General features: G+C 35.6%; 1 protein-coding gene across 5 annotated transcripts in view; it reads left to right on the top strand.

Moving 5' to 3' along the window:
• Positions 1 to 19,513, top strand: part of LOC126976801 (LIM domain only protein 7) — a 182,093-nt gene that overhangs the window by 34,663 nt on the left and 127,917 nt on the right. For all 5 annotated transcript variants that reach the window (XM_050825433.1, XM_050825424.1, XM_050825408.1 and 2 more), the window contains exon 2: positions 10,837 to 10,875. The gene's annotated coding sequence lies outside the window, so the exon portion shown is untranslated. The remainder of the gene's footprint in view (positions 1 to 10,836; positions 10,876 to 19,513) is intronic.

The following is a 19,513-nucleotide window of genomic DNA, read 5'->3' as shown; positions in this document are numbered from 1 at the left end:
ATCGCCTTGGAAACACCGCACAAAGAAGCTCATTGCACAGCTTGGTTGTACGTGGAAGTAAGTGAAAGCCCTTGAAAACCGCACTGTGGAGGAAATTTCTTTTAACTAAATTGACCAAGAATTTCACGAATAACCAATTGCAACTGATTGTATATTGATAGATAATGGATTAATAGTTTATTTTAAAATACAGTTATAAATTTTTTATTAAAGTAATATTATTGTGAGTATAGAAATTTGTAGGTTAAGAGAAATACAAACTTAAATTGACAACAAAGTATGAGGTAAGCTGTGTGACCTTTTAGACATTGCGGTCATTCGCAACAGTATGTGGGATGCGCTAACTGTATACAACATTAAGGGCGTTAGGTTTCTAAATTATTAAATTAAATCTTCTATGTTTCATGGGAAATGATGACAAGAAGTAGCAACATATTGGCGTTATCTTGATCTTTGTTTCATAAAGATTGCAAGATTATTTAAGCCGTCAATTCGTTGAATTTATCGCTCATATCATACTTAATATTTTATCTTTAAGTATTAATAGACTAAGTAATGATCAACATACTTTGGCATTCCTTTTTGATGGAAATGCAGAGCAAATAACCACACGGGTTACCATATGGCGACTCATATAGCCCAGTGGTTAGTGACTGTAGTAGCCTACTGAGCTAGAGGTCCCGGGTTCGAATACCGGTAGGTGCAAACATTAATATGAATATGGAATTTTGTTTCCGAGTGATGTTTAGATATATTATGCATGCGTAAGTAAATCGTATTAAGCATATCGTTATCTTGCAACCCATAGCACAGGCTTATACCTGGTTTGGGGCAAGATTATGTAAATGTATGTAATGTGAATATTATATTATTATTATTATCACCTGATGGTAAGTGATTATCGCAGTCCATGTTATTATAACACCAGAATAATTTTACAATCGTTACCGACCTTGTAAAGCGGCGAACAAATGTAAATGCGAGAACTGAATATAGATTAGTTACTCAACTTTTCCCTTCAAGAACAGAGTATACTCCCCTTGACCGCTGGTTGTGAGGATGTTTTTTGTATGTAAAAGGAGAACAATCGAGCTTACGGATCACCTGGTGTAAGTGGTCAACACCGCCCACATTCTCTTGCAAGGCCAGAGAAATCACAGGAGCGTCGCCGGCCTTTAAGGAGGTGTAGGTACTTTTTTGAAGGTACCCATGTCGTATTGTCACGGAAAGACCGCCCAAGGAAGCACATCGGCATTATAGGACTTGTTGCGAGGCGCGTTTTGTAACACTGGTTTCCAAGTAGGTGGCAGAAGCCAACCCTTGTCTCTATTAAAAATAAGATGACGATCGATTTCTATGGTTTCCAGAAACTTGCGAGACACAATGTTTTTATCGCGAACCAATGCTTTTACCTTTTCGAACCTAGTATAGTGTGACGTGTCGGAGTTTAAGGCATGCACTGTCACTGATCTCCGAATGGTCCGTAACAAGCCAGTATCCGCACCGATGAATCGTGAATGAAGCCGCATTAATAAATAACACACTATAAGAATTATGTAATATTTTTAGAACTACTCGTGTATATTACTTCAACTTTTCCTTAGTCGACTCAAGCAGAGTTTAGCCTAACGGACGCCACATAGCCGAGCGTGACGCCTACTTCTCATTCAATACACATAATATAAAACTGTTCAGAATAAGCCTTAAGAATTTTCAATACAAAAAGTACAACACAGAACCAACAAAGCGAGATTTCGACCCGCAATTTTACCAAATTATTACAACAAGAAAGATTTACCACAAAAACTGTGTGTGATGACGAGCTGTAAATCGGCCGCCGTTTACTGAGTAATGAGAGTGGTAAAAAATGTGAAAAGGTGCGCATGCGCCGCGCATGAGCCGAAACCAATCGTGATTGGTGCGACACCGTGACACAACCGCGACCTGATTTGATTGTGACGCTTAAGAAGATTGAAGACTCACGTCGTTGTAGGTATCTGTTCTGATATTGACATATATTCAGATTACATTAAAACATTCACTCAAATTGACACCTTATTTCCTGGCAGTAATGTTCACAGTCTATTGTATACGCTCATAAGATTAAGCGATTGAAATGTAATTATTTAGCTTAGCCATTGCGTGGCGTTGTATTCTAAGCGCGGTCGAAACACAACTGAACGAAAACTCTACCTAATAGAGGCTTCGGCAGTTTGCTTCAATTTTTGAGCGTGATTGTGAGTATAGTGATGTTTATTGTACGTGAGCGGATATTGAGATGGGGACTTCATACCACACACTTATAATCTTCTAGAGTATACATATTGAATTAATACTAAAATTTCAAACAAGTTGTAAAAAAATCCAACCGTCCGCATGCCGCATTATCCGTAAATCTTGGTATATTTGTTCAACTCTCGGGTGGGGCGTTGGTAAGAGCGCTGGAATATAAACTTTCGTACAAATTAAGTTTGTATACTCCCAGAAGTGAAGAACATTACCTAAAAATAACAAACAGTACTAACGTATAGACAAACAAACCGTGCGAGAGAAAAGAACATCTCTAACGGACTTTCAGCGAGATAGAAAAGGAAAGCGAATTAATGCTAGTAAGATCTAAGTCGATGCTTCATACACCTAGAAGTAAAAATACCCTCAGAGCAAATAATAAATATTGATACACTTTTACACAAATTATCTTGCTCCAAACTAGGCATAGCCTGTACTATGGGTACAAGAGTAAGATATATTTAATACAATATACGTACTTAAACATACATAAATACATATAAACATTCATGACATGGAAACAAACATTCATATAAATGTTTGCGCCTACCGGGATTTGAAACCGAGATCTCTAACTCAGTAGGCAGGATCACTATTTACTGGGCTATAGGGGTCGTCAAATAATGCTTAGCTGTACGACAAAAAGTCAAATGTCAAATATTTTCTTAATGTTATTGTTTTCTACTGTGTAGGTAGGAAGGTGTAAATGATAGCATAATAGATACATTTTAATAAAACGTATAAAAAGTTTAAGGCAGACTTGATATTAGTGAATCTACGAATAAAAAGTACTGATCGAAGATTTATTCGTAGATTCGATGTAGCCGTGCACACCAAATAGGTTTTACTTTGGATTTACCATGTTCCACTTATTTTTGCGAGTAGGTGTGCTATTTTTTTTATGTAAATAAGGGACGAGACGAGCAGGATGTTCAGCTGATGGTAATTGCTACGCTCTACCCATTACAATGCAGTGCCGCTCAGGAATCTTGAAAAACCCAAAAATTCTGAGCGGCACTACAATTGTGCTCGTCATCTTGAGACGTAAGATGTTAAGTCTCATTTGCCCAGTAATTTCACTAACTACGGCGCCCTTCAGAACGAAACACAATAATGTTTACACATTACTGCTACACGGAAGATATAGGCGCCGTTATGGTACCCATAATCTAGCCGAACTCCTGCGAAAAGGAATCTCCCACTGCTGTAGATATATAACATAGATAATTAATACGTCTTGAAAGACAGTGACAATCTATGAAAGCGTTGAAGATCGCGCTGCAGTGTAGTGCTGTGCCGTAGTTGTTGCTTACCGTGATATACTAATAAAGTAGCGATCCTGTGTTATTTTTTTGATTTCAGTTATAACTATTCCGAAACCATCAATTTCTGTTCCAGTAAAAAAAGAATTTTTAATCATCGCCCAACATAGCAACAACAATGGCGAAAAATGTTTTAGACACGTGTGATGAATTTTTGAATGTTTTAGAGTTGAGACGAAAATTTAAGATTGAATTATAAGGTTAAAATGGTAAACTTGAAGCATTGTTTAAATTTAAGATTGAATTATAAGGTTAAAATGGTAAACTTGAAGCATTATTTAAATTTAAGATTGAATTATAAGGTTAAAATGGTAAACTTGAAGCATTGTTTAAATTTAAGATTGAATTATAAGGTTAAAATGGTAAACTTGAAGCATTGTTTAAATTTAAGATTGAATTATAAGGTTAAAATGGTAAACTTGAAGCATTATTTAAGATTGAATTATAAGGTTAAAATGGTAAACTTGAAGCATTGTTTAAATTTAAGATTGAATTATAAGGTTAAAATGGTAAACTTGAAGCATTATTTAAATTTAAGATTGAATTATAAGGTTAAAATGGTAAACTTGAAGCATTGTTTAAATTTAAGATTGAATTATAAGGTTAAAATGGTAAACTTGAAGCATTATTTAAATTTAAGATTGAATTATAAGGTTAAAATGGTAAACTTGAAGCATTGTTTAAATTTAAGATTGAATTATAAGGTTAAAATGGTAAACTTGAAGCATTGTTTAAATTTAAGATTGAATTATAAGGTTAAAATGGTAAACTTGAAGCATTGTTTAAATTTAAGATTGAATTATAAGGTTAAAATGGTAAACTTGAAGCATTGTTTAAATTTAAGATTGAATTATAAGGTTAAAATGGTAAACTTGAAGCATTGTTTAAATTTCATGACATTTGGAGGAGGCCGTACTGTCTAAAACTGTACACTACTAATAAATATTGTACAATGTATTGGCGCCAAAATGAGAAAACTCAATGAACAATCATAAAAAAATTACGGATTCCAAATTAAAATGTAATATTTTCTTTATTTGAATTGTAACAGTATTTATGACCAGACTAAGTATATACATTACATAATAAAACAATGACCGCAGAACACAGAAATCATCGGAGCTATCCTGGACGTTTCCTTGTCATTGATAAGTTCATAACATCATACTAAACATATTTTTTATGAGGATCGAAAAGTATGTACTGTAGGGTTCACCAGTTAGAACAATGTGAATAATTGAATGATTATGAGTAATAAATTAAATTTAGATCGCAATCTGCAGTACTTGTGCCCAAAAAGCCGGCAACGTTAACTACTTGCCAAAACATACTTTGTTCCAGTAATTGCCAGATTTTTGGCTATCTATCAAATTTGTAAGGTGCTTTGACTTAGTTTTCGATTAAATTTTTTACCAAAATTTATGAACGATGCGGGACTCGAGCCCGCGACCTCTCGGATTCCGACCGAGCGCTCTGCGATTTAAACAAGATTTACGATACATGCGTTGAACTTTTGAAACTTTCGATTATAAATGTTGGTTATAAATTTAATTTAATTATTCCCAGACGTGAGAGATATCGAATAAAAAATATGCTTATTTTCGCTGATGGAACCCAAGAACCCATCGTCTCCACCCTCAAGTCAAATATGTATCTGCCAAGTGTTGCATATTTCCTCAACTTTAGCAACTTCCGGAGTTCTACATCTCAATGTAGCCGTGGTTTCTAGTCGTTCTTGGACGACCCAATAGCCCAGTGGTTAGTGACTCTACCTTCTAAGCTAGACGGCCCGGGTTTAGATCCCGTTAGGTGTAAACATTTTTATACAATGAATATGTATGTTTGTATCCGAGTCATGGATGTTTATTTGTTTTTATATGGGCTATATATATTCTTGATAATGTTATGTATATACATAGACATATAAGAGAAATTGAATAAAATAGTAGAATAAAACTAGAAACGGTCATAACCATAATGTAAACATCAGAAACAGACATAAACTAATAATGCCTACTACTCGGCTAAGTCTAGGTAGAAGGTTTTTGTGGGGCGTTATATATTATGCTTTTACAACAAGATCCCAGGAAATGTTCAAAACAAATATATTACGAAATTTAAAAGAATTGTCAAAAAAAGGTTTGTGTGGTCAAGGTAAAAATGACGCAAACATAAATGTCTTTCTTAATGATATCACAGACTGGGAATGGAGCGACCGCCCTCAGGCTATTAAAAAATAAGTTTTATTGTACGATATTACATATTGTTACCATATTTTTGTGAAACAAAAGCCCGTTGAGTTTGTTGCGCCCGTTCTTCTCAGGTCTGAGGCATACTGTTTCGAATGAGTGGTAGTTTTTGACTTTAAATAAGTGATATCATAATATATTATTTTTATTTTGAATTGGAATATGCCTAGTTTGGGTCAACATAATTTGTGTAAATGTGCGTCAATATTATTTATTGTTGGTGTTAACCGCACATTATTAAAGTTTTTCCATTCGTTAGGCCGATGTAGGCCAGAAGGAACCAACACTAACGACCTCCGAGAATACGATGCTTGTCCCACTAGCAACCAATTACACGCGACAAAAACCCGCCACATGTAAGGCACTGGGCGACATCGGACGCTCGGCAAAAACGCCGCGGTTTGAGACGACTGTGTGTCGATAAGAAATAATATACTGTTCTGTTTACTTTTTATCAAATATCTTTACTTGCACTCTCACAGGCATTCCCGTTAGTTGTAACTGAGATCTTAGATAAGTAATACGTCTTGATAGACTGTGACACTTGGGAACGCGTTGAAAAAAAATACAGACGAACTGTTACCCTCTATTTTCAGCAACACACGCACACTATAATAAAGTAACGAATCGCGAGTGTAAGACATAGCTGTCATGCACACTAAAGTAATTAACCAGGCCTGTTGTAATGCGTTGCCTAACCGCAAGAGCTAAACGTATAAAATTATGTAAGACTAAGATGAGTCACATCAGACCCACACACTAGCGTATAGATTACCTGACAGTCGGATAATGCCGACAATGACTAATCAAATTAAAAAAAGCTAGTGCATCTATTGACGATTGACGCACTAGAAATGTGGTGTTGGAGACGAATGCTACGAGTATCTTGGACACAACGCCGCACAAACGTCTCGATACTTGAAGAGCTCAAGGTGAAAGAAAGGCTTTCATCTATAGTCAGAGCCCGTATCCTCAGATACTTCGGACATATCACGCGACGTAGAGAGCATGCCATAGAGAGACTTGTTGTTCAGGGAAGGGTCAACGGCAGTAGGTCAAGAGGACGCTCCCTGTCAGAATCAAATCTGAACTATATTATAAATGCTTTACATTGCTGCTTATTGACCACGAAATTTTTTAGCAACTGGAGTTAATGTGGCAATGTATAGATACAGCAGCCGAAACTTATTTTGGTGTAAATTGTAGCGTATTCCATGGAATGGATGAAATATTACTTTAAAAGACACAAAAAATATATGTTCACCTCTTTTTAGTAGTATATGCAATCATTGTTGTTGTACATTGACGATAGTTTCTCGTATTAGAATCCTAACAAGTAGAAGAAGACAGTCAAGAACGTTACACAAATGGCAAGATGAATAATGACTCGGACAATGACAACGACTTATACAAGTAAGTACTTATTATAATTAGTTCAACTTTAAAAGAATCTTTTATGTTACATATTATAAGCAACATAAGATTTTTTCGAAGTTACTTAAAGAGTAATTTTCTTTGCTGATGTTCTTATTGATAAGTTTTTTTTAAGAAGTTTTATTTATTAATTAGGGTTTACCAACAGATAGTACACAGAAAGTCTTAGAATACATATATATGTGCACAACTTAAAACTAAAGTGAATTGGGTAAACACAGCATAATTAGTTACTTTAGAATTGAATTGGTAAATTAGTACCAAGTAGGTATTGGACACAATTTCATCTCACGGCCAATGTCTTTCTGAAATTGGCCAGCCAATTTGCAGAAGTCTGCCAACATTGGCAGAGTCCACATACGATATGTTACGGATATAAGAGGGACCCTTAGGAGACACCAGTGGGAGGCTCCGTCCGGCACATGATGCCGGCTAGATTATGGGTACCACAACGGCACCTTTTTCTGCCGTGAAGCAGTAATGTGTTAGTATTTATGTATTTCGGTCTGAAGGGCGCCTTAGCTAGAGAAATTACTGGGCAAATGAGACAACATCTCAGAAGTCTTGGGTTTTACAAAAACCCTGAGTAGGGCAGGGTGTATCAATTACCATCAGCTGAACTTCCTGCTCGTCTCGTCCCTAAAAGAGAATCGCATAGAACAATATTCGAGTTGACTGGAGCTATTAATAAGCTAGACTAACAAATGTCGGATATAAAACAAGTACAGACACGCGAAATGGCTGTAGCAATCAGGATGCAACTACCGCACCGTAATAAACAAGCCTCTTATACAAGATTTATTTGTTTCATTTGCAACATTCCTACTGATAACAATTTATTACTTTTGCTACGGCTTTGAGTACTGTCCGGCCACAGTGCAGACATTACAGTATGATAATTTAGACCTGTATCTGTATTATGATACAGGTACTGGGCTATAGTGTAATATAATTTATTCTAGTATAACATCCATATTTTATTCAGCTTCAAATTGAGTTTGAAATTTTTAAATCTTTTTTAAAATATATTGCACTCAAAGAAAGTTGAAAACTGTTACATGTATACTGTGTATGAATATGTGTGTAAAAGATTACAGTTACATCGATCACCTTAACAAAGTCATTTAGAACGCTAATTGCAAAATATATGCATCTCACTCGTCCCAATGACGTGTGACGAAGTGGGGAAGTGTTTCACGGTACACTTGTGATGTCCGCTTTCGATCACCATCCATTTTAAATTATGGATATGATTTGCAATATTTTGTACAATATGACGGTTATGAACGATATTTTTTTCTCGTTGGCTTAACGATCCATATTCTAACAAGAGATTTAAATTGGCATTTAAAATTTGCTATACATATGTATAGCAAATTTAAGACTTTTATGTTTTTCTCATGGATGCCATTGTCAGATCTGGACCAAATTACAATGAGACCATACGGGAAGCACCAGCTTTGAAATAAAAAAAAGAATTATCAAAATCGGTTCACCCAGTCAAAAGTTTTGAGGTAACATCCATGAAGAAAAACATACCAACGAATTGAGAACCTCCTCCTTTTTTGAAGTCGGTTAAAAATACGTATAGATTACATAAATAGCCCAAATCTGTTTCGGAAAGGGAACATGTAGAGATAATGAATTTGTTTGCTATGTCCATTTCTGATTTGGTACTCTTAGCTTTTATACATCTCGCTCTGATGTTGCAATATACGTTTGGTGTAATAACCTTTCCCAAATTCCATATTTGTGCAGTCAATCTAATTTCATCCATCCTCTCTATAATAGGTCTGTCACACAACCAAACTTTTTCAATAACCTGAATAACGTGAACTATTATTGAGAACCACTTCTATCTTCTATTCTTATATTTACTTTGTATATTTTATACGAACGTGGCCCTTTAATGCGTTAACGCAGCTTCTCTTTCGAAGAAACCGTTTGAGAAACAATTAGATTAATTCATTCGGTTCACTACGAAAGAATAAGATTCATGAGAGAAATCAATGTTAGCAGGGAGAAAGTAAATAATGGCAGGACTGTATTCCGCCACTTTACTAACTGCATTTCTTATTAATTATCCCGTTATAAATATACGGACATGCGCAGATTTACTTATTTATTAATTTTCTTTAATGGTGACGAAAACAGAAACAAAAGATTAAATAAACATTCAAATTATTACGAACTAAAATAATTGCAATCCCGCTGAACGTCTCACTGAGAACATAGTAGTTGGAGATAAAAGTGACATCTGCTTTGGTGCAAGCGTTCACGTTCAACTTACAATAAAAGTTAATTGCAGTAAAGGTTAATAACACTTGGTAAGAGTAAGCTATATCATTGAAAAACTTGTATATACAAAGCAAAAATAATAAGATCTAAGATTGATTAGAACTGAATATTTATCAATGATTAGTTTTAGGTATACAAGGAGCACGAAAACATGTCAATGCTATTCAACGTAATGTATGAGACGTGGAATAAGTTGGGTGATAAGCCACTAGGGCTATAGACGGTACACGAAATTAATTTCAGATAAGAATTGGGAAGAATTAATCTCGCCGTTACAAATTTGAAAGAGCGTTACTCCGTCATTCAGCCGTCTTCGGTTACTCAAAGATAGGGAATTATGTTTTGCTAACAGTTCGTTGTAAGTGAGCAGCGGGATAGACGCAGATGGTAATTAAGATTTTTTTTGAACTATTTAATTTTTTTTAATGAAAAATGCATTTAATGGATTTTAGAATGGTGACACATATTCTAAATGCGATCCAACTAGACTATCAAAGAGAGGCAGGTAAATATGTCTTTGCACTTAGAGGGTTTCGTATTTCTTGTTATGAAACCTAGCGTTTGGTACGCTTTAAGTACTTCATTTTCTACATGAACATCAAGTGCAAGTATTGCATCTTGATACTAGATACACACCAAGGTCTCTCACAGTTTTTTCTGAGTCGAAAACTAGTAGAATAAATTTGCTTAAGGGACAGAGTTTATTAATTTGACAATATTTTTCAAATCTCACTACATCAGACTATATTCATTTTATGTCATTTTGGTCCCGAATACAGGAGTGATATACTCCTGTATTAAAAAGTTATCAGTATGGAACAAGACGAGATATCATTTATGAAGAGTACAAATTGTGATGGTCCTAGGATAGATCCTTGAAGGACACCCGTTGTGACAACAACAGACGAAGAGACATGCTAGTTAATAACAACAGACTAAAGATGACTTTGTAAGTACGAACTGAACCAACGCAATAGATTGTCTTTGATTCCGTTGTAGGAAAGTTTTTTCAAAAGTATCAGACGGTCAACCTTTACGAACGCCTTGTTGAAGCCTGTGGAGATCGTTTCAATGTGTGCTTTTTGATCCAAGCTATAAAAAGTATAGTTTGTAAAAATGAGTAGATTCAAAATAGGGGATTTTCCTAATACAAAATCATGTTGTACGTCTATGATGAAATGTTTAAAAGTTGCATTGATATCACAATTTATTGTTTTATTATAGTTAATTATTTTCTGTTTCAGGTCATATTAACGTCATTGCCTCACAGCTTGTCGAGATTGGTGAGTTTTATAACTTATTACATAATATTTACTCCTTTATCTCTAATAACCTATTATCGGTCTTTGCGTTTTTCTCATCAGTGTGGTTTTTTACATTTCTAACGATACGATTAAGTATGCAAATTATCTAACTTTGAAATTCATAGATGTACCTATATCTTTTACCTGAATGAATATGTAAATTGAGAGCCGTTTTTTTTGTTTGGTTATTCTGCGAAAATTATTGAACCCGTCGGAATAATACTAATATCTACCATAAAATACAGCGTGTTTCGGAGAAGGTTTAAGGTAGTATATGATTTATTGGTGATTACTTATTCGGAACCTATATTTTTTGGACTTAGAAATACCCATTCGCAATACATACAATTCAGTTAGTGACATGTCATTACATCTGACAATTATTTATTTAAATTACAAAACATCGTTTCCCGGGTTGTAAGTAATAAAACATAATAAACCTCTCGATTTAATTTGGTATGGCTACATTTTAAAGATCTTTATTCGTTATAGTTATATTTTTATGAAAAAAAAAAAAAAGAAGCCCGCTGAGTTTGTTGCGCCCGTTCTTCTCAGGTCTGAGGTATACTTTTTCGAATGGATGGTAGTTTTTGACTTTCAATAAGTGATATGATATTTTATGTTTATTTTGAATAAAAATATTTGTATTTGAATATCTATCTACACGTGTTATTTGATGAATAGTCACTTTTTAATTCATTACTTGCCATATTACTACTTACCGTACTCTGGAAAATGAGCCTTTAACCGCAAGACACACTTAGCGTCACCGTCATGACAATACAACGTTAACTAGAACGTCCTACGTGACATATCGGTGTCTTGTGACGGAATGTCGAATTGGAAGCGTGACACGATGTGATCCCAATACAGCGGATAAAGCTTAGCTGTCGACTTGTACTGTGAAGGTGACATGAATACAATTAAAATGTTCCAGCGCTTTTTTTGCTGACGGGACTTATGTGATATTGAGGTTGTCCTACTTCGAATATTGATAGAGCATCTTGCTGCTTGACAACCGATGAAAACTGGCCAGGTTTATTACTTTAGTGTGCGTGACGTAAGACGTAGCTTACGTCTTACATTCGCAATTTATATGTCACTTTGTGTTAGTGTGCGTGCATTGCTCAAAATAGAGTTTAACTGTCAACTTCAATTTTTTTCGATGTTTTCACAGCTGTCTAATCTAAGGTCGATTTATTAAACTTATCTCGTATTTTTCCTATTAAAAACATCTAATATCCCGTAACTTGTGTAGCCAATGGAACCTTTTATTAAGACACTGCGGTCTCTATTTGTCAACTGAAAATATGATAGAGTAATAATATTGTACTATAGCAACAAATCATTAAAACACAGATCTATGGTGAATGGCGTGGGTTTTTTTTAAGATCATCTGTTAAATGAATATTTGTGAATAAAACATTTTTTTTATGGAAAAGGAGGACAAACGAGCGTACGGTTCACCTGGTGTTAAGTGATCACCGCTGCTCACATTGTCTTGCAACGCCAGAGGAATCACAGGAGCGTTGCCGGCCTTTAAGGAAGGTGTACGCGATTTATCTAGCTAATTGATATCAAACAACACATGCTTATTTACAATAAAAACATTTTTTACTTAATCTCACTATTGTTATTTTATGCCTATTAAAAATTATTTTCTTGTAAGTATTTAGTTTAGCGTGTGTTGTCACAGAACAGTTTAAAGAGATGTTTTAGTTTTTTCCAGACTGTTAATTATATTTTCTGCAGTAACACAGTAATCAGGGTATTGAGTAAATGGCACTACCTTCTAATATGCAGGGCGTATCACTTAGCATCATAAAAAGACCAACAAGAGAATCCCATGCTCGTCGCTCAGTCATACAAAGAATCTTTGAGGCCAGTTCGTGCATATTTATGATCTAATAACACTCTAATTGGAGTTTATTTGTCGAGACACCGTTTGATAGTCCATTACGACGGGTCCCGTTACTAATACTCCAAATTTTGGCATAATCTGTGGAGATAACAGCAGTTTTATTGTGAATATACGATTTATACGGAACTAGTTTTTGTGCGTGCATATACGAATGAATCAAGGACAGTGCTATTAGAATCTTTAAGAATTTCTTATTATTTTGGTCCGAAACTATACGGTCAAACACCGATTAATTGTGAGTAAAGCTGATCTAGTTAACAACAATTATTGTTATATAATATATATTATTCATAAAGTAATTTTTCATTTAATTCATTTACAATAAAATATTTATTTATACTATGGTTGACTGGTGACTGATGGTTTGGACACGTGGAGCGAATTACTGAAGAAAGAGTGCCTTATCAAATATATAAGGCAAGTGTTTGTGGGCATTTCGGCCGCGGAAGACCTCGTAGAACATTTGTCGTAGAATTGGAGACGTATTGAGAATAGGAAAGGTCCGAAGCACCCGGAACGGAGCGCGTGAGGCTTGTAAGGATAGAAGCAAGTGGCGTTCTGTTGTCTATGCATACGACGACGGGAACAAGGCCTGAGTGTGAGAGTGTCTGGTCTGATGGCGCTCTCTTATACGACTTGAGCCGACTCTACCTGTACGTTATAAAGCCGTTCAATAATCCTGAGTTGCACTGTAATGAGCAGAGCGTATCAATTACCATCAGCTGAACGTCCTGTTCGTCTCGTCCCTTATTGGCTTTAAAAAATAAAGTACCTACTCGCGGAGCGTAAAGAAGTTTGCACTCCACAATAAAGCTTTAAAATAAGAAAACTTATTTCGTACGGTTCCAATTCGTGCTGTTTTAAACGAAAACTAAAATTTGGGGTGATTCGGTTCCTGTTTGTATTGGAGTAGCCGCGATCAACTGGTTTGATAATTGATAACACACAGATGTAGAAACAACTCGACCGCAACACAGAGCTAGGCGCGATACTATTAAGGAGATACTGCGGTGTAGCGGTGACAGAGAAAACTTGATATAACTCGCTCCCATTTGTGTCATAGACAATATGGTTTGTGGTCTAGTCACTAGTGGTCAACGCCTTCTCATATTCGATTTAAAATTATTATTATTTATACTATACTTACTAGACTTAGAATATATTAGGGATTAGTAGCTTCGCTGGAACGTGAAGCCCCCTCCCATTCCCCTTTTACCCCCACGCGCTCGTCCTGTTGTATCAGTACGGTTTGCAGTTGCATTACAGTTTTAGGTACATGAAAAAGCATAAAAGGCATTTATTTTCTCAAAATTGATTCCTTTAGAATTCATGTCGTGGTATTTTGTGCTATCACTGCTTTGTTTTTGAACTTCTCATTGTTATGTTTTTGCTTTTGTTGGTAATAGTTTTGTAGTTTTTGTTGTTCTGTGTCGCTATAATAGTACTACCAAAAAAACAAAAACTCTTTGAGCTTCACCTAGACACTTTCATTGATGTTTCATCATTATAATAATAATATTCAGCATCACAACACAACACCTTTATATCAAACTAAAATACAGAAAAAAATAAATCATAGTTTATTTATTAATTATAGTATTCTAGTGATGTTGATTCTTGTTTTGCACACCGTAACAAAGCGACAATGTGACGTCATCGTCGTCAAATCCACAGATAATGACGTATCCTTTACTCTGAAAATGATCCATAATTATCGCTAGAATACAATAGAGTTATCGCTAAGCTCTTAGCAGAAATAACACATAACATTTAAATCTTTTACACTGCTTAGCATTTGAATGACCTGTGGACTTTTCTTTGAAAGACTGTTATTATAGAAACAAGTAATCATTGCACTTGTGTAATATGGAATAGAACTAGCACGTACGAGACGACACGATTCTACCCGATGTGATGTAACGCGTGAGTATCAGATAAAATGCGACGATAAAACAAAATGGACGTCGTGTTTGTATACTACATACTACATAGATTACCGTGCTCTGAGTGAATATGGTTTTATTATTTGCTATGTAACATAAGAAAATACCATTCAATAAATAAAGCTGTTTACTAATATGTCACACCCTTTTCTGTATTTTTTTATGAAGAGCACTAACGGGCGTACGGGTCACCTGGTGTTAAGTGATCACCGCCACCCACATTCTCTTGAAACACTAGAGGGATCACATGAGCATTGCCTGCGTTTAAAGTGTACCCGCTTTTTTTTAAGGCAGCAGTGTTGTATCGTCCCGGAAACACCACACTAGAAAGCTCATTCCACAGCTTTGTAGTACGACGAAGAAAAATCCTTGAAAATCGCACTGTGGAGGACCGCCACACATCCAGATATTTATATTGAGGAGCCGCTTGTCCCTCGCATGTCTGCTGCGCCCCTGTATGTACGCCTGGCCTAGCAGATGCGATGGTAGTTACAAAATTAATTAATGTTCCAATTAGTTTACAAAGCACGTGACTTACAATGTAAACACACCAAAAACAAACCTCATTTTGTAACTCCAAAGCAATGTAACCTGAATAGCTTTCGATCCATCCTTATCCTGATCCCGAATCCTTAGAAACCCAAAAATCTTGTTCAAGACATAGCTTTGGGTCATTGGAAGAGCGCTAGGACGAAACCCGAGAGGACGCGGGTTCGAGTCTCGCATCGTCCATTTATTTTGGTTACAAATTTAATTTAATTAATCCAAGAAGAGGGATATCACTTTAAAAGAACAAATCGTTATAGAAATATGTTATCACACGTGAGTAAATCTGTGCAGTGCATGGGCAAGCTAGGTGTGCTATGTTACACATAGGCTATGTGGGTCATTAAGTACCGTTGTGTCGACTTACGTTTGTGAATGTAATCGCAATGCGGTCTGTGAGCCGACTGCCGATAGAGCTGGCGACCAAGCCATTACAGACTGTCATAAAAAATATTGAGAAATACTGAACGCCGCATGGCAGACTACCTTTTGTATGGAAGAGAGCACATACGAGCAAACGGATCACTTACAGAAGTGATTATTAAAGGCCATCTACACGATTGTGTCCTTGATCGGGTCAAACGATTTTTATATACGACTGGTGATTGACTCAACTGGCATTCCAAGCGTAAAGACGTAGCTGAATATGGTTTTGTCTTTGGAAGCAACAAAAGATCCGTTTGGCAATAACTTTTTATGCTTGAGTGAAGAAGAAAAAAAAGAAAGCAAAGCCTGTCGCGAAGGATGCGCTCGTGACCAAGGTATAGACCATATATTAGTTTGTCAACTGATTTCTACACTAACAATTTTTAAATCAACCCCGACAAAGGACGCGATGGTCAGCGGTTAATGCCGATCGTGTAGAAGGCCGTATGCATAATCTCAGCAGATAGTCGCCATAGTTTGATTAGTGATTTGTAGGTCCCACAACAATTTCACAGATTTTAATTATACGTGGGTAACACTGAAAATGTTTAGAACTGGCCAGTTAGAAACATTGCTAATGAAAACTTTTTTCAATTTCAATTTTAGAACTCTATGGTAACCTAATGTGGTATATTGCATTCATTTGTCATTTGTTTTTGTGAATTGGCGGCAAATCTAAAACTCTTGTTACACGTGAAAATGAACCTAACACGAGAAAATTTTCGGTCAATGATTTATTATGACTTTCGTTGTGGGCTGACTCAACAACAAAGCTATGATAGGCTGCGATTAGCATTTCTTAGTGAAGCCCCATCTCTACAATTGGTTTAACGAGTTTAAGCGTGGACGTAGCTATCTCAATGATGATCCGCGTGAGGGACGCCCTTTAACAGAGACTACTGAAGATAACATCAGTGCTGTGCGACGCATGATAGAGGAAGAAAAGAGAGTGACCTATAAGCAGATACGGACAAGCTTAGGCATTGGTATGAGTCAAGTTCAAAAAATATTACAAGAACATTTAGGCGTCCGGAAGCTTTGTATCAGCTGGATTCCCCATACTTTAACCGACGACCAGAAACACCTTCACATGGTCTGGTGTACCTAAATGTTAGATAAGTTCAACGGCGGTGACTCAAATGCTGTATTTGACATTGTCACAGGTGTTGAAGGCTGGATATATTGCAACGAAACCGAAACCAAAAGACAATCAGCTCAGTGTGTGTTTTCTTTCGAGGATCAGCCAAGTAATGAAAAGAAAGGAAGAAGTCAAGGAATAAAGATGATTGCCTCATTCTTTGGACGGAAAGGTCATTTCGCAACAGATGTGCTATAAGATGGAAGGACAGTTACTGAAGACTGGTATGTCAATCGCTGTTTGCATGTTCTCTTGGAAAAAAATTCTACAGCAGCGCCCTCGAAGCAGGATCCTCCTTCACCACGACAATGCTTCAGCGCACTCCGCAAAACGGACTGTTGAATGTTTGACGTGTCGAGATAATGAGTCATCCACCATACAGTCCTGACCTGGCGCCGAGGTATTCGCTTTACGAGCCCTGAAGATGCGGTGAAAGCGTACGCCATAAATAAAAATGCCATAGAAAAGACCCCTAAGGAAGAATGGGCACACTTCTTTTCTCAGTGGTTGCATCGAATGCGACGAGGTGTAGAGAGGAAAGGAGACGACTTCGAAAAACAATAAAAGTATTGACAACTAAACATTTTTAGTGTTACCTTGGTATGACTTACGCCAGTGAACAATTGGACCACTCGTCTCGAAGATTTATCGGAACAAACAGACAAATAGTTTGTTTACTAATACTTGGTTTTCAGTTGTTTTGCAAAACGCTGTTAATTTACATGGCAAACAGATCCTACAATTATATTAAATGCCTTAGAGCATTAAGGAAATAATATAAATAAAAAAGAAATATCGTACTTTTTATTTTTTCAAATCACATGTTGTAACTAAAAAATCATAAATTAACGTTCGGTTAACATTACTCCAAATAACATAAATATAGAAAAGGAAAGTACAACGGGTGGTTGTCTTAATTTTTTAATAAACTTAAATATTAAACAGCCTGAAGGCGGGGTTGCTCTATTCCCAATCTGTGGTACCATTAAAAAAGTCATTTCTGATATAAATAATCTTTACCACTTAGACGTTTCCTAACAATTCTTTTTAGTACGTTTTCTGGGGCCATGTTGTAAAAGCATATATACCTATAGCGTTTTCGCAATTGTTTTAAATATTCACATTTTACTCTTTAATCAAGATTAACGTTTTACTCCCCTCTGGTGCGCCAGTTGAGTCGTCTAGCCGAGTCATTACTGTCCGTGATAATGTTCCCAATGTCCTCTAACGGAGAATGTCATAATTGTAGGTACCTACCTACTAGAATATTACGGCAGCCACTTTGTTGGCTTGCAACTTACCAATATATTATACTACTAGATATGACCCGACAAACATTGTTTTGTCATATAAATTCAATTACTCTCATTGTATAAATTGTCGAAAAATGTAACCAAAACCTCTAATTGGTATAGGCATTTCTAAGTCAAAAAATATATGTTCCGGATAAGTAAAAAAATCAGTTTAATGTTTTTATCAATAATTTGATGTGTCAGCTCAGTAGTTTTCGCAGTATAACCTAAGGAAAAAACGGCTCTCCATTTGTTAGTCTAGACTCTAGAGTATTATAATATTACAATTAGTAAAATACATAAGAACTTTACATATGGATTGTTTTCAAACGAAACCAAGTTCTAATAAAATAAATTATTGTAATTATTGTAGTCTTATTTATACGAATCACATTAAGTATAATAATAATAATATTGACACACTTTTACACAAATTATCTTGCCCCAAATTAGGCAAAGCCTGTGTTATGGGTACAAGACAACGATATATTTAATACAATATACTTACTTATACATACATAAATACATATAAACATCCATGACTCGGAAACAAACATTCATATTCATCATATAAATGCTTGCACCTACCGGGATTCGAACCCGGGACCTCTAGCTTAGTAGTCAGGGTCACTAACCATTCAGCTATATGGGTCGTATATATAAGTATGTAATCGCATTCTTGTTGAACATTCTAAATTTTACTAATCGATTGTAAAATCCAATTGTCACACATACTATGTGGAAATTGTATGCAAACAGGTTGTAGTTTGTTTGGTGTTTTAGTGCACTAGAAGAGCGAAGAATAGGTTGCAAAGAAAATCCACAGGCTGGTCTTTTGTAAAAAAAATAATACCAACAGTAGAAGTAAAAATAACTAACTGCCACGTCTTGTAACACAAGAGGTAATAAATAATTGATGGTTAACAAGAACAACAGCATATCTAAAGAAAGTAGTAGTAGGTCATTTAACATGAGGAATGATATATGAGTTTGTTAGTAATTTAGTAATATTTATATTGAATTTTAGTGTGTTACTATTATGTACGATACAAGTATAATTTTCTGATGCTTGCGAAAAAATTTAATATTTTGAAAACTGCAGAAAATAAGCCTATTATAATTTTTATCCTGAGGTCATGTTTTTAAGTTTTTCAATATTTTCACTATACAATTGAACTCTCAGTATAAGTAAAATAAGAACAAATCTATATAACCACTGTTTCCAACATCATAGCATGTAAATACCAATTGTATAACATAAAAGATACTAACAAGGAATTGTTCACCACTAAACGTCGTTCTAATTACGACTCGTACATCAGTACAGTAATGGTGGAACAAAGAGATGCTG

Source organism: Leptidea sinapis, chromosome 2, assembly GCF_905404315.1.
Source record: "Leptidea sinapis chromosome 2, ilLepSina1.1, whole genome shotgun sequence".
Taxonomy (NCBI): domain Eukaryota; kingdom Metazoa; phylum Arthropoda; class Insecta; order Lepidoptera; family Pieridae; genus Leptidea; species Leptidea sinapis.
This window is presented reverse-complemented; position numbering and strand designations above follow the sequence as displayed.